This window comes from Pristiophorus japonicus, chromosome 1 (genome assembly GCF_044704955.1).
Source record: "Pristiophorus japonicus isolate sPriJap1 chromosome 1, sPriJap1.hap1, whole genome shotgun sequence".
In the NCBI taxonomy this organism is placed as follows: domain Eukaryota; kingdom Metazoa; phylum Chordata; class Chondrichthyes; family Pristiophoridae; genus Pristiophorus; species Pristiophorus japonicus.
The window spans coordinates 244,429,775-244,447,017 of NC_091977.1; the positions used below are offsets into that span (position 1 = coordinate 244,429,775).

General features: G+C 46.4%; 2 long non-coding RNA genes across 3 annotated transcripts in view; both read right to left on the bottom strand.

The window, feature by feature from the left end:
* Positions 1–17,243, bottom strand: part of LOC139245111 (uncharacterized) — a 56,841-nt gene that overhangs the window by 17,908 nt on the left and 21,690 nt on the right. Inside the window, exon 3 of one of the 2 annotated variants that reach the window (XR_011589929.1) lies at positions 12,014–12,284. This is a non-coding gene — a long non-coding RNA (uncharacterized lncRNA). Of the gene's footprint in view, positions 1–11,624; positions 12,285–17,243 lie in introns of those variants that run through there. The other variant, XR_011589916.1, reaches the window with a different exon arrangement.
* LOC139245007 (uncharacterized) lies at positions 3,220–5,148 on the bottom strand. Its single transcript, XR_011589899.1, has 3 exons — positions 4,658–5,148; positions 4,211–4,367; positions 3,220–3,939 (listed from the first exon to the last, which is right to left on the bottom strand). It is a non-coding gene; the product is annotated as an uncharacterized lncRNA (long non-coding RNA).

The window sequence follows — 17,243 nt, forward strand, 5'->3', positions numbered from 1 at the left end:
GATAAATGGGTCCTTTTCAGAATGGCAGGCAGTGACTAGTGGGGTGCTGCAGGGCTCAGTGCTGGGACACTAGTTATTAACAATATAGATTAATGATTTAGATGAAGGAATTGAATGTAATATCTCCAAGTTTGCAGATGACACTAAGCTGGGTGGTGGTGTGAGCTGTGAGGAGGATGCTAAGAGGCTGCAGAGTGATTTGGGAAGGTTAGATGAGTGGACATATGCATTGCAGATGCTGTATAATGTGGATAAGTGTGAGGTTATCCACTTTTGTTGGCAAAAACACAAAGGCAGAATATTATCTGAATGGCGGCAGATTAGGAAAAGGGGAGGTGCAACGAGACCTGGGTGTCATGGTACATCAGTCATTGAAAGTTGGCATGTGGGTACAGCAGGCAGTGAAGAAGGCAAATGGTATGTTGGCCTTCCTAGCTAGGGGATTTGGGTATAGGAGCAGGGAGGTCTTACTGCAGTTGTACAGGGCCTTAGTGAGGCCTCACCTGGTTTATTATGTTTAGTTTTGGTCTCCTAATCTGAGGAAGGACGTTCTTGCTATTGAGCGAGTGCAGCAAAGGTTCACCAGACTGATTCCCGGGATGGCAGGACTAACATATGAGGAGAGACTGGATCGACTGGGCCTGTATTCACTGGAGCTTAGAAGGATGAGAGGGGATCTCATAGAAACATATAAAATTCTGACGGGACTGGACAGGTTAGATGCAGGAAGGATGTTCCCGATGTTGGGGAAGTCCAGAACCAGGGGACATAGTCTAAGGATAAGGGGTAAGCCATTTATGACTGAGATGAGGAGAAACTTCTTCATTCAAAGAGTTGTTAACCTGTGGAATTCCTTGCCGCAGAGAGTTGTTGATGCCAGTTCATTGGATATATTCAAGAGGGAGTTAGATATGGCCCTTACGGCTAAAGGGATCAAGGGGTCTGGAGATAAAGCAGGAAAAGGGTACTGAGGTGAATGATCAGCATGATCTTATTGAATGGTGGTGCAGGCTCGAAGGGCTGAATGGCCTACTCCTGCACCTATTTTCTATGTTTCTATGTTTCTATAACCTTGAAGACTTCTATAAGTCACCTGGCTACCTTCCCAGTTCCAATGAAAAAAGTCCTAGGGCTAAAAATTCATCACCCTTCCGCCCATTTACTGTCCATTTTACTGCCTATTTAATGCCGGAAAACCGTTTACCATTGAAATGACACATACACTCATAATTACCGCCCATTTACCGCCTAAATAGCGCAGGCGGTAACCAATATCGCCCGCTCCTTTTTTTAATGACGTCATTTTTTGTTCAATGCCCAAATACCGTCCAAAAATACCGCTGGTGGTAACTTCATCAAATCTCTCATTTTTACCTCCGGACTAAAATTCCGCCCAGAAAACCCGGCTCTTACCTGTTCCTAACACAGCGGTAGGGACGCTATTTTGAAAATCGGAGGATCTTGAGGAAAGGCTGTTTGAAGTTTTGTGAGAGCTTAAAAGTTATTTGTGAGTACATTTAAAGGTTGTTTGAACTTTTATGAGAGAATCTAAGCTCATTGTGGTTAATTTAAAGGACATTTATGGGTTTTTGAGGACATTTACGGATTCTTAAGGATATTTTACAACATTAAAAGGAATGGGGCCTGTTATTTCTCTGCCAATATTGCTGACTACTTATGTGATGTAGAATAGAGCTGGAAGAAGGTTTATTGAAGAGCATTATGAGCCCAATCAAAGAGATCACAGACTTATGAGGAGAAGGAGGCATTACCCCCAAAGAGTTTACAGGGAGAAGCGCTCATACCTGCACCTGATCGATACACAATACATTAGAAGGCTGCGCTTCTGAAAAGAGGTCATCAATGAGATATGCCAGCTCATAAAAGCAGGCCTGCAGCCTATAATCACGATCAGGACCGCACTGCTTGTCGAGGTGAAGGTGACTGCTGCACTTTCCTTCGATACATCTGGCTCCTTTCAGGAATCAGCTGGTGACATATACTGCATCTCTCAGCACGCCACACGTCGCTGCATTCGCCAGGTAACTGATGCGCTTTATGCACACAGGATGGACTTTATAAACTTTCCAATGACCAGGGAGCCGCAGAGTGAGAGAGTTTGGGGTTTTTCAAGAATTGCTAACTTCCCCAAGGTTCAGGGTGCCATTAACTGTAAGCACATTGCCCTGCGAGCACCTTAAGAGGAGCCAAACGTTTACCAAAACCGAAAGGGATTCCACTCCCTGAATGTGCAGCTCTTCGTCGACCACACGCAGCGCCTCATGGCAGTAAATGCAAAATTTCCAGGGAGCATCCATGATGAGTACATCTTGCATGAGAGCACTGTCTCTGACCTATTTCATACTTAGCCACAAGGTCACTGCTGGGGAGAAAGGATATCGCCTCACCACCTGGCTCATGACCCCCCTCCGGAAGCCTCAGACAGATGCCGAGCATTGTTACAATAACAGCCATATAGCCACACGCAATATCATCGTAAAGACAATTGGAGTGACTCCCGATTTCTGGACCACGCTGGAGGCAGCCTGCAATACCATCGTGAGCAGGTTGCAGATTTCATTATGGTGTGTTGCATGTTGCATAACTTAGCCATCATGAGGGGACAGGAATAGCCACAGGGAACTGCAGGACCACCTCAGGAGAGAGGGGAGGAGGAGGTTGAGGAGCCTGGTGATGAACCCATGCCACCACCCCCCGGCACCCCCCCAATACCACAGAGCTTTCGCAATTGCAAAACTGCTACGTCAGCAGCTCATAAATGAAGGCTTTGCTTGAACGGTGAGAGTTATGTTTCTCCTGTACCTGGCCATAGTTTGCAACCCTTATAATGATTGTTGGCCCTCATTTTCTAAAAGTGAGTGAGACACTGCACAAGAATGGTTAAGTTGAATAATATATTTTTATAAAATTTGAAATTTTGCATAACTTAAAATTAAATAATAAATCTTTTTAAATAAAATGTGTAAAATACATTTTTTCATAGAAATATAACAAAACAAAATAAACAGTAACAACAACTAAACCCAGCACCCCCCCCCCCATCCTGCAACAACTTTTGTTTGAAATAGACATATGAAATTACAAACAGTAAAAACAACACAGACTCACAACACCCCCCACCCGGCCCCAATTTTACCTGCGACCACCATTCCCATCGCCTTCCCCCACTCCACCTTACCCCAATTTCCTTCTTCCCATTACCCCTACCCCTGCTCTACCCATGTTGGGACCACGACATTGTGCAGCAGGGCACCTCAAGCATGCCGCTGTAGCGGGGCCGCCAACGGCAGCGCCATGTGCTGTCGGCCTGGGTGGTATGACACTGTGTGGTGCAGTGCCATATGCCGAGACCATCAAATGCTGCAGGGCATCGAAGGAATCGGCGGTTTGCCGCACCGCCACAATCAGCTCCTCCTTGTCCTCCAATTGACGTGCAGATTGTGCGGTGATGTTCCCGACTATACCACCAATGGCCTGGAGGAGTTCTCGACCTTTGTCGACACTCACCCTAGACAGTCTCACCATGTCGAGGTCGACATCTGCCTGTCGTGGAGCAGACCTGTCCTGACGGATCAACCTCCGTGGATTCAGCATATGGGCTGGCACACTCTGGGTGCGCTGCTGTACACCGCTTGGTCCTGCTACTTCCTCCGAAGGGAACCCAACAAAAAGTGATCCCGATGAGGACGAGGTGGCAGCAGGTAAAATAGACCCCTGACTAACCTCCTTTCCCTCCTTCATCCTCCACCACTTCCTGCACTTCTGCTACAACCTCCCCCCTCCACACCACAACAACTTGAGCAGGGTCATCCGGGCGAACCTCTTCATCCTCTGTCGACCCTTCCGATAACCATACATGACTAACGGAGGCGGAAGCGGAGACTCCCGTGGCCTGGACAGGATGCTGCTCTTGTGCAACTAGAAAACATAATATGAGTGGTTATCAGCAGGGGAGGGGTCAGGTTGACATGAGTATGCTCACGTTGCGCAGGCTTATCTAGAGGACCACCACAACTGCATGATATGTCACCGAGAGAAAATGCATGAAATTAACCTAAACTGAATGGACAGAAACTGCAAGACATTACATTTCATGGTTCCAGCATTATAATACACTATTTTGACAGTATATTGACATAACATTAAATTACATGACGGCAACACAGCCCAGGGATTTTGCAAGACTTACCCTCCGCTGTCACCTGCTCAGTACCACCACGGGTAGCCGTACAATTATGGGCTCTGACTCGGGCTGCAGCGCACTCCTCCGGGTCAGACAACTCAGTAAGGTTCGATGGGCCTCCACCCATGTGCCGCCGCTCAGTCCAATTACTGGATATTTTCTTCTGCAAAGATGACAATAGCAATATTGAACTTAATTGTCCAACTACTATTATGGAACACATAGATAGTCATCCACAATTAGCCACCCCAATCCTTTCTTCAATGTCCCATTAATGTATCATTAAAATGCACATGGTGCATGATGAACACATATAAGTACAAGATCTCAGAAAACCGTCGCGATGATATCGTTGATGGCAAATAACGCGTGACATTAAGCTTACCTACATTAACAGGTGTCAGATTTACACTTTAAGTAATGAGGGAGTGCACGATTAAAATGATTACTTACTCTCGCGGCCGAAACTATGTTGTTCCATCACTTACGGCACTGGTTTGCCTCCCGATGGACCTGTGCCGTCTCCAAAATTTCATGCCCGATACGTTGATATATTCCTGGGGCGGGTTTCCCACGCCCACCCGGGTCAATTGACTCCATCTAGCTTCCACTTCATGGACCAAAGCCTCTTGGGTGTTCAAAGGAAATCTCTTGGCCCTCCTCCTTCCTCCTACCTCTCTTTTCACCTCTCCCTCTCCTTGTCTCGGCATTATTTGTATAAAAATATTCAAAAATATTCAAAAATATTCAAAATATTCAAAATATTATTTAACAGCTTTATATTTCTATTTTTATCATTCTATAATTCAAGTTCTCTGTTCATTTCTGAAGCTCGATGACTTATTTTTTAATTCTCTCCTGTCTCTCTCTCTCCTGTCGCTCTCTCTCTCTCTCTCTCTCTCTCACTCAATGAGACAGACCTTCTGCGCATGCACAGGAAACGCCTGACCCCAAATCGCAGGTGTTAAGTATGGAAGAACTCCACAAGACTGAGTACTGTGAACTAAAACTGATGTGATCTTAGTCTCTTTAATACAACTCTAGAGTGCCTAAGCAGCATGGCAGACAAACTTTTATACTTCCTTGCACGAGATGTGCAGGTGACCCTTAGGCCTCCAGCAATTGCGCCCTCTGGTGGCAAGGCTTACACAGTTACAATGTTTACATACATAACATTATTCCCCACCAAAGTCTTTGATACAAATTATTTAAAAGTTGAGACAATGCGGGGCCCTACGCTCCCTGGTTGATCGTCTGAGTTCAAACTCTGGCATGGGTGAGTTGGTCGGACCATTGCTGCACTGCGGCGCGGCTGGTCTGACAGGACTGTTGGGAATGGTGGGTTCATCCTCTTGATTGACAGCGAGGTCAATTGCTGGTTGGGTGTGTGTTGGTGGATCGATGATGGTGATGTCCTCTTCAGGTTGTTCCTGGTTGTCGGTGGACTGCAGTTTGGGATGATCCAAATGCTTTCTGCACATTTGTCCATTCAATAGTTTGACTATAAATACTCTATTCCCCTCCTTGGTCAAGACAGTGCCAGCAACCCATTTAGGACCATGACCGTAATTCAGGGCAAACACAGGATCGTTAACATCAATGTTACGCGATACAGCTGCGCAATCGTGGTACATGTTTTGCCGGTGACGCCGGGTTTCCACATGATCATTTGGATCCAGGTGGATTAGGGAGAGCCTGGATTTGAGAGCTCTCTTCATTAACAATTCTGCAGGGGGAACCCCAGTGAGTGAGTGGGGTCGTGTCCGGTAGCTGAGCAGAACCCAGGATAAGCGGTTCTGCAAGGAGCCTTCTGTCACGCTTTTCAAGCTCTGCTTGATAGTTTGGACTGCCCGTTCTGCTTGACCATTGTATGCGGGCTTAAACGGGGCAGACCTGACATGCTTGATGCCATAATGGGTCATAAACTCGTTGAATTCTGAGTTGGTGACACACGGTTCATTGTCATTGACAAGGACATTGGGCAAGCCATGGGTGGCGAACATAGTCAGGAACCTTTCAATGGTGGCAGTGGATGTGCTGGATGACATGATTAAGCATTCAATCCATTTAGAGTAAGCATACACTACAGCTAAAAACATCTTTCTGCGAAAGTGGCCAGCAAAATCTAGGTGGATCCTGGACCACGGTTTGGAGGGCCATGACCACAGACTCAATGGAGCCTCCCTTGGTGCATTTCTCAGTTGTCAATGCCGGGCCACCAAACATGCGACCTGGCTATAGCCTTGATCATGACTATGCTTGGGTGGGTATTGTGTAGGTCACGTATGAATGTTTCCCTGCCTTTTTTTGGCAAAACCAAGCGAATACCCCATAAGAGACAATCCGACTGGCTAGACATTACATCTTTGCGTCGGTGAAATAGCTTAATTTCATCTTGCATCTTCCCGGGAATGGCCGACCAGCTCCCATTGATGATGCAACTTTTTACAAGTGATAGCAGAGGATCCTGGCTGGTCCAGGTCCTAATCTGGTGAGCAGTGATGGGTGACCCCTTGCTCTCAAAAGCATCCATGACCAGAAGCAAGTCTGTGGGCTGCGTCATTTCCACCTCAGTGGTGGGCAATGGTAGCCTACTGAGGGCAACAGCTCAGTTCTCCGTGCCTTGTGTGTGGCGGATTACATAGTCATAGGTGGACAATGTTCGAGCCCATCTTTGGATGCGGGACAAAGCATTGGTGTTTATACCTTTGCTTTCTGAAAACAGCAAAATGAGCGGTTTGTGGTCGGTTTCAAGCTCAAACCGAAGTCCAAATAGTTATTGGTGCATTTTCTTAACCCCATATACACATGCTAACGCCTCTTTCTCGACCATACTGTAGTCTCTTCAGCCTTAGACAGACTTCTTGACGCGTATGCAACTGTTGAAGTTTGCCTGACACATTGGTTTGCTGTAACACACAGCCGACCCCGTACAAAGATGCAACACAAGCTAGCACTAATCGTTTACACCGATCATAAAGTACAAGTAACTTATTTGAACAAAGTAAGTTCGTGGCCTTCTCAAAGGCTGTCTCTTGAGATTTATCCCAAACCCAGTCATCACCCTCATGTAGCAACCTATGCAATGGTTCCAGCAAAGTGCTTAACCCGGGTAGAAAGTTACCAAAATAGTTGAAGAGTCCCAGGAATGAATGCAGCTCCGTCACATTCTGTGTTCTGGGTGCATTCTTGATGGCTTCTGTCTTTGAGTCCATGGGTCTGATGCCGTCTGCCGCAATCTTTCTCCCCGAAAATTCGACCAGGAAAACACACTTGGAGTGTTTCAGCCTGAGTCCCACTCTGTCTAGTCGACTTAGAACCTCTTCTAGGTTGTGCAGGTGTTCGGTGGTGTCACGACCGGTGATCAGGATGTCGTATTGAAACACAACAGTGCGCGGAACCGATTTCAGCATACTCTCCATGTTCCTCTGGAAGATGGCAGCAGTTGAGCGAATCCCAAAAGGGCACCTGTCGTATTTTAACTGTCCTTTGTGCGTGTTGATGTACGTCAATCTTTTCAAAGATTCAGCCAGCTCCTGTGTCATGTAGGCGGAGGTTAGGTCCAACTTGGTGAACGACTTCCCCCCTGCTAACGTTGCAAACAGGTCATCCGCCTTGGGTAGCGGCTACTGGCCCAGGCATTCATATCCACGAGCGATAATACCTTCCCAGCATCGAAGCCCTCCGGTAAGTACTGTACATAAAATAACGTCGCTAGCAGGCAGAACTGCATATGGCAAGGTCTACACGCCTGCAGCTGCAAGACCTAGGATGACTCAGAGTCAGCCATCGGGCGTGAATGCAAATCCATTAGCACCATATTGGCACTGCGGGGATAATCATCGAGCCCATCAATGTCAATTCAAGCACTACTTGCACAAAAGCTGCGAAATGATGGGGCACCTCCAGCGAATGTGCAAGAGTGCTGCGACTCACAACGTGGCAGAATCGGCAGAGGATGATCGATCCGGTGCAGATCACACCGAACAAACAAGAGAGGCAACTCAAGAAGTGTATGGGGTACACACCTACACCACCAAGAGCCCTCCTATTATGTTGAAAGTCAAATTGAACAATATTCCAGTATCAATGGAGTTGGACACGGGGGCGAGTCAGTCAATTATGAGCCAGAAGGCGTTCGAGAAACTGTAGGGCAACAAGGCACAAAGACCCAAACTGAGCCCGATTCAGACAAAGCTGCGCACCAACACCAAAGAGCTCATACCAGTCATTGGCAGTGTGGCAGTTAAGGTACCATACGATGGAGCTGTGCATGATTTATCACTGTGGATTGTACCAGGCGATGGCCCAACGCTATTCGGCAGAAACTAGCTGGGAAAGATTCGACAGAACTGGGACGACATCAAAGCACTATCTTCAGTGGATGATGCCTCGTGCGCCCAAGTGCTGAGCAAGTTTCCGTCATATTTGAACCAGGCATCGGCAACTTCACAGGCACCAAGCTACAGATCCATCTAGTCCCCGATGCAAGGTCCATTCATCACAAGGCTCAAGCGGTTCCATATATGATGAGGGAGAAAGTCGAGATCGAATTGGACAGACTTCAACGAGAGGGAATCATAATGCCAGTCGAATTCAATGAGTGGGCCAGTCCGATTGTTCCGGTGTTGAAAAGCGATGGCACGGTCAGAATCTGCGAAGACGACAAGGTAATGATCAACAGAGTCTCGTTACAGGACCAATACCCGCTACCCAAGGTGGAAGACCTGTTCGCAATTTTAGCAGGGGGGAAATCATTCACCAAGTTGGAGCTCGCCTTCGCCTACATGACACAGGAGCTGGCTGAATCTTCAAAAAGATTGATGTGCATCAACACGCAAAAAGGACTGTTTATATGCCACAGGTGCCCTTTTGAAATTTGCTCAGTTGCTGCCATCTTCCAGAGGAACATGGAGATTCTGCTGAAATTGGTTCCGTGCACCGTTGTGTTTCAATACGACATCCTGATCACCGGTCGTGACACCACCAAACACCTGTACAACCTGGAAGAGGATCTAATCGACTAGACAGAGTGGGACTCAGGTTGAAACACTCCAAGGATGTTTTCCTGGCTCCAGAGGTCGAATTTTTGGGGAGAAAGATTGCGACAGATGGCATCAGACCCACGGACTCAAAGACAGAGGCCATCAAGAATGCACCCAGATCACAGAATGTGACAGAGCTGCGTTCGTTCCTGAAACTCCTCAACTATTTTGCGAACATTCCACCCGGGTTAAGCACTTTGCTGGAACCGTTGCACATATTGCTACATAAGGGTGATGACTGGGTTTGGGGTAAATCTCAAGAGACGGCTGTTGAGAAGGCCAGAAACCTACTTTGTTCTAATAAGTTACTTGTACTGTATGACCCGTGTAAACGATTAGTGCTAGCTTGTGATGCATCTTCGTACAGGGTCGGCTGTGTGTTACAGCAAACCAATCTACCGGGAAAATTTCAACCGGTTGCGCACACGTCTAGAAGTCTGTCTAAGGCTAAAAGAACCTACAGTATGGTCGAGAAAGAGGTGTTGGCATGTGTATATAGGGTTAAGAAAATGCACCAATACCTATTTGGTTTGAGCTTGAAACCGACCACAAACCGCTCATTTCACTGTTTTCAGAAAGCAATGGTATAAACACCAATGCTTCGTCCCACATCCAAAGATGGGCTCTAACATTGTCCGCCTATGACCATGTTATCCGCCACACAACTGGGCATAGAGAACTGTGCTGATGCCCTCAGTTGGTTACCATTGCCCACTACCGGGGTGGAAATGGCGCAGCCTGCAGACTTGCTTCTGGTCATGGATGCTTTTGAGAGCGAGGGGTCACCCGTCACAGCCCGCCAGATCAGGACCTGGACTAGCCAGGATCCTGTGCTATCACTTGTAAAAAGTTGCGTCCTCAATGGGAGCTGGTCGGCTCTTCCTGGGGAGATGCAAGATGAAATTAAGCTGTTTCAATGACACAAAAATGAAATGTCCATCCAGTCGGATTATCTCTTATGGGGTAATCACGTGGTTTTGGCAAAAAAAGGCAGGGAAACGTTTATACGTGACCTACACAGTACCCACCCAGGCATAGTCATGATGAAGGCTATAGCCAGGTCGCAAGTTTGGTGGCCCGGCATTGACTCGGACTTAAGAGTCATGCGTGCACCAGTGCAACACATGCTCACAACTGAGCAATGCACCAAGGGAGGCTCCATTGAGTCTGTGGTCATGGCCCTCCAAACCGTGATCCAGGATCCACCTAGATTTTGCTGGCCCCTTTCTCGGAAAGATATTTTTAATTGTAGTGGACGCTTACTCTAAATGGATTGAATGCGTAATCATGTCATCCAGCACATCCACTGCCACCATTGAAAGCCTCCGGGCTATGTTCGCCACCCATGGCTTGCCCGATGTCCTTGTCAGTGAAAATGGACCGTGTTTCACCAGCTCAGAATTCAATGAGTTTACGACCCACAATGGCATCAAGCATGTCAGGTCTGCTTCGTTTAAGCCCGCATCCAATGGTCAAGCGGAACGGCCAGTTCAAACTATCAAGCAGAGCATGAAACACGTGATGGAAGGCTCCTTGCAGACCCGCTTATCTCGGGTTCTGCTCAGCTACCGGACATGACCCCATTCACTCACTGGGGTTCCCCCTACAGAATTGTTAATGAAGAGAGCACTCAAAACCAGGCTCTCCCTTGTCCACCTGGATCTAAGTAATCATGTAGAAACCCGGCATCACCGTCAAAACATGTACCACGATCGCACGGCTGTAGCGTGTGACATCGATGTTAATGACCCTGTGTTTGTCCTGAATTACGGTCATGGTCCTAAATGGGCTGCTGGCACTCTCTTGGCCAAGGAGGGGAATTGAGTAATTATAATCAAACTATTGACTGGACAAACGTGCAGAAAGCATTTGGGTCACATCAAACTGCGGTTCACCAAAAATCAGGAACAACCTGAAGAGGACATCACCATCATCGATCCACCAACACACACCCAACCAGCAATCGACCTCGCTGTCAATCAAGAGGATGAACCCACCATTCCCAACAGTCCTGTCAGATCAGCCGCGCCGCAGTGCAGCAATGGTCCGACCAACTCACCCATGCCATGGTTTGAACTCAGACGATCAACCAGGGAGCGTAGGGCCCCGGATCATCTCAACTTGTAAATAATTTGTATCAAAGACTTTCGGGGGTAGTGATGTTATGTATGTAAACATTGCAACTGTTTAAGACTTGCCACCAGAGGGCGCAACTGTTGGAGGCCCAAGTGTCCCCTGCACATCTTGTGCAAGGGAGTATAAAAGGTTGTCTGCCGTGCTGCTTAGGCACTCTGGAGTTGTGTTAAAGAGACTAAGGTCACATCAGTTTTAGCTCACAGTACTCAGTCTTGTGGAGTTCTTCCATACTTAACATTTCTGAGACTGTGTTTTGTTTCCTGGAGTGGGTGAATGGCACTGACTGCTTGTAGAAACTCCCTCCATACTGCCTGGACTACCCTCTTCTGGGCCCTCCTGTCTTGTGTGCCAAAGAACCGTTCGCATCTCTAGCAATAGTGCAACCAAAAAAGCATGTGAAAATCTGAGGGATGTAGCCACAGCAGATGCCGCCAATGCTGCTCCTCCCTCTGTCATTTTAAATCAGTTTTTGTTCTCGCTTGCTCCCTCTCTTTACCCCTTAATTTCAGTGTATATGGCCTTTTAGGCAAATTAAGCCTTTTCAATGCTGCGTCTAAACTGCACTTCAGTTCCTCACTGTGATGTTTAACCAGTCAAGAGCAAGAATGGTTCTGGAAACCCGCCTTACATTTGAAGTTATTCCTACCACAGATCCCTGACAGTATCATGTGGGTGGTGGAAATCTGGCCCAACCACGGTTACGGCAGGAGAAAGGTAATTGCACCCCAGTGTAAGCAGCCAGGCATGGCTGTCATCAGTATTATGCTCACATCCAATGTCAATGGTATTTAGTGATGTATCCAAAGTCATCATCCACTCTGCCTTCAATGGTAACTTGAAAAGGAGTGCGGGATTGGACCAGCAGATAAAGGAGCTAGCTGGGAGCACTGCCAATGGACCTGTGAGGGGAGAGAAGTATAAAGAAATCAAAGTGTGATATCACAGGAAAGCACGTAAGTGATTGGTTGGTCAGTATTTCTCTCTTTTTTTCTAAACTTTGGCATTGCTTTAAATTAAAAGCTGGGATTAAAAACTAAACATAGATAATGAATATTTCCAAATTTGAAAACTTACTTATTTACGTACTTAATTAATTAATTAAAGTACAATAGAGATGGTAGGGCAGACGATGTGTTGCAGCTGTAACATGTGGGAGCTGGTGGCCATCAGTGTGATCCACTGTGACCATGTCTGCAGTAAGTGTTGGCTGCTCGAGGAAATTTGGCTCGCAAGTTGATGAGCTGGAGTCCGAACTTCAGACACTGCAACACATCAGGGAGGGGGAGAGTTAACTAGACCCCATGTTCCAGCAGAGAGTCACACTCCTTAGGTTAAATAATTCAAATTTGGCCTGTGGTCAGGGACAGGAAGGTGTGACTACAAGTGAGCCAGTATGGGGACCCAGAATGTAGTGAGGCAGGAGCCTCAGCCCTTGCTCTTGTCCAACACGTACGAGGTTCTTACTCCATGTGTATACAAGAGCAGGGCCTGCAGGGAGGATGAGCAAACTGACCACAGCACCAGTGGTACAGGGGGCCATTCAAGTGGGGGGAGTAAAAAGATATGTTATAATGGTAGAAGACAGTATAGTTAGGGGGATAGATACTGTTCTCTGCAGCGAGAACGTGAGTCCTGAAGGCTGTCTACCTTGAGGTTGCCTACCCGCTGCTCTGGGCTGGTGAGGAACTTGGAGTGGGAGGGGAAAGATTGTTGTGTTCCACGTAGGTACAAATGACATAGGTAGGACAAAGAAAGAGATTCTGCTAAGGGAGTATGAACAGCTTGGTGCTAAATTATAAAGCAGAACCACAAAGGTAATAATCCCTGGATTAGTATCTGAGCCATGTGCAAATTTGCATAGGGTGAATAAAATCAGAGAGATGAACGCGTGGCTCAAAGTTTGGTGTGGGAGAAAGATTGGTGTGGATTTCGATTCATGGGGCACTGCCACCAGTACTGGGATATGAGGGAGCTGTTCCATTGGATGGGCTTCATTTGAACCGGGCTGGCACCAGTGTCCTGGCGAATCGAATAATTGGGCTGTAGATTGGGCTTTAAATGAAATAGTGGGGGGGAGGGTTCAGGTGAGGGGAAATTTAAAAAGTCAAAAAGAAAGGAGAAGGCAATAGTGCAGGGTAGCAATAGGGGTAATAATAGCCAGAGTGTGACAGGAAGGGGCAGAGCTTATAAACATGAGTGCATCAGAAAGTAGAGTCAAAGCAGGGAAATATGGTAAAAAGACAACATTAAAAGCTCTTTATCTGAATGCACATAAAATTCATGACAAGATAGATGATTTGACGGCACAAATAGAAATAAATTCAAATGATCTGATAGCCATTACAGAGACATAGTTGCAAGATGACCAAGGCTGCAAGCTGAATACTCAGGGGTATATGCATTTCGGAAGAAAAGGCAGAAAGGAAAAGGAGGTGGAGTAGCTCTGTTCATAAGGATGAGATCAGTGCAGTAGTGAGAAATGATATTGGCTCAGAGTTTCAAGATGTTGAATCAGTTTGGATGGAGATAAGAAATAATAAGGGAAAGAAGTCACTGTGGGAGTAAGTCTACAGCCCCCTAACAGTAGCTACACTGTAGGACAGAGTATAAATCAAGAAATAATGGAGGCATGTGAGAAAAGGTATGGCAATAATCATGGGTGATTTTAATCTTCATATAGATTGGACAAATCAAATTGACAAACGTAGCAAAGTGTTCATAAAGTGTATTTGCGATGGTTTCTTAGAACAATACGTTGAGGAACCAGCCAGCGACCAGACTATTTTAGATCTGGTAATGTGTAATGAGACTTGATTAATTAATCATCTTACAGTAAAGGATCCTCTTGGGAAGAGTGATCATAACATGGTGGAATTTCACATTCAGTTTGAGGGTGAGAAAGCTAGGTCTCAAACTACTGTCCTGAACTTCAATAAAAGCAATTACGAAGATATGAGGGCAGAGTTGTTAAAGTGGACTGGGAAAATCGATTAAAGGCTAAGACAGTAGATGAGCAGTGGCAAATATTTAAGGAGATATTTCATAACTCTCAACAAAGATATATTCCAGTGAGAAAGGCTCAAAGAGAAGGCTAACTAAGGAAGTAAAGGATGGTATCAAATTGAAAATAAAGGCATTTAATTTTGTGAAGAATAGAGGAAGGCCAGAGGTTTGGGAAATTTTTAGGAACCAGCAAAGGATGACTACAAAAATAATAAAGAGAGAGAAGATAGTTTATGAGAATAAACTAGCAAGAAATATAAAGACAGACAGGTATATAAAAAGGAAGAGAGTAGCTAAAGTAAATGTTGTTCCCTTGGAGGATGAGACTGGGGAATTAATAATGGGAAACAGGGAAATGGCAGAGACTTTGAACAAATATTTTGTATCAGTCTTCACGATAGAAGACACTAAAAGCATCACAACAATTGATAATCAAGGGGCTATTGGGAGGGGGGAATTTAAAACAATCACTATCACTAGAGAAAAAGTACAATGTAAATTTTAATGGGACTAAAGGAGGAGAAGTCCACTGGACCTGATGACCTGCATCCTAGGGTCGTAAATAAAGTGACTGCAGAGATAGTTGATGCATTGCTTGCAATCTACCAAAAATTCCCTGGATTTGGCAGAGGTCCCAGAGGATTGGAAAACTACAAATGAAATGCCACTATTGAAGAAAAGAGGGAGACAGAAAGCAGGAAACTATAGACCAGTTAGCCTAACATCTGTCCTGGGGAAAATGCTGGAGTCCATTATTAAGGAAGTAATAGCAGGACATTTAGAAAATCATAATACAGTCAAGTAGAGTCAGCATGGTTTTATGAAAGGGAAATTGTCATATATTCAACTATCATTGTAACCCATGTATAAGCTGACCTAAGTTGTACACCTTGAGAACATTGATCACAAGGGGGTGAACTTATGGGAGACACTCCTAACCTGGACTTTCAGGGATAAAAGGGAAAGCTCCACCCACCTTCATCACTTGAGGTCTTGGTAATTAAGCTAACTGGTCACAGAGTGACCTTCTCTCAAGTATGGGCCTTGTGTATATTAAGGACATATCATTGGCGACGAGAAACTGGGATTTAAACCATGCGAGCATGGTCACTAGCAGCACAGAAGAGAGGTACTGTGTTAATGATGATTGGGATGACTTTATTGAGAGACTGCAGCAAAGTTTTGTCACGAAGGAATGGTTGGGACAGGATTAGGCTGACAAACGCAGGGCTCATCTCCTGACGGTTTGTGGATCCAGAATGTGCTCCTTGATGAAGGACCTTCTAGCGCCAGAGAAGACGGCAGACAAGACGTTTGAAGAGCTTAGTAATTTGATTGGGGAACACCTTAAGCTGGTGAGCAGCATGCACATGGCGAGACACCGGTTTTACACGCACCTGCGGTGAGAAGGGCAAAGCGTTCCAGACTTCATGGCAAATCTCCGGCAACTGGCGAGCCTATGTAAGTTCTCAAATGAATGCAGAGCGGAGATGCTGCGAGACTTTTTTATTGAGGACATCGGGCACTCTGGGGTTTTCAGGAAACTGATTGAGACCAAAGACTTGACCTTGGAAGCGGCGGCTCTGATAGACCAGACTTTATCTCAGGGGAGGAAGAGACAAGAATGATGTATGACAAAAATCTTGGCTCAAATGCTGCAAACGACCAGGGAGTCAACATTGTTAACACGGCACACAGTTCTCTAGGCAGACAAGGGCAAACGGACATGCCCCAGCATGTAGTCGAACTTAAAGGGGGAATTCAACAGAGACAATAGCTAGCTGAACGGCGATTCATGCCATCACAATGGACAATGCAGCCAGTAATGGGGCCATCAACACCTGTTAATGGTGCGCTTAAGGACAGTTACAGAGACAGTCAGAGACGGTCGACTGGTAATGGACCTTTTGTTTCCAACAATCGGGCCTCCAGCTCATGCTGGAGGTGTGGAGGCAAACACCCAGCCAGAGCTTATGGTATTAGCAATATACCTGCAGAAACTGCAATGTCAGCGGTCACTTGGCACGTATGTGCAGGAAGCCTGCAGCCAGGTTGATGTACGAGGAGGACGGGCCCGATGTAAGCCCTACGAGGCCAAATGAATACTGGGGGAAATCGCTGGAACTGAAGTTCAGCGAGTTCAAGTGGAGCACATATACAGTACATTTACCAGGACGCCACCAATAATGATGAAAGTGCTCCTCAATGGCATGCCAGTATTAATGGAGCTAGACACAGGGGCCAACCAGTCCCTGATGAGTATCAAACAGTTCAAAAGGTTGTGGGTATCCAAGGCCAGGAGGCCAAAATTATTGCCGATTGACACACTGCTACGGAGATATACAAAGGAGATCATTCCGGTGCTAGGCAGCGCCACGGTAGCCGTGACCCACAAAAGATTCGGAGAACAGGTTGCCACTCTGGATTGTCCCAGGGGACGGTCCCGTACTACTGGGGAGGAGTTGGCTTGCTGTCATGACCTGGAAATGGAGCAATGTCAATGCAATTTCTTCTGTGGAGCGAGTATCATGCTCACAGGTCCCGGACAAATTTGACTCATTATTTCAACCCAGCATCGGCACTTTCATGGGGGCCAAGGTAGTGATTCACATAAACCCGAACGCCAAGCCAGTACACCACAAGGCCAGAGCGGTGCCGTACGTGATGCGGGAAAAGATAGAATGCGAATTGGACCGCCTGCTGAGGGAAGGCATCATCTCGCCAGTCGAATTCAGTGACTGGGCGAGCCCGATTGTGCCATTGCTCAAGGCGGATGGGTCGGTCAGGACATGTAGCGATTACAAGGCCACCATCAATCGGGTGTCACTCCAAGACCAGTATCTGCTACTGAGAGT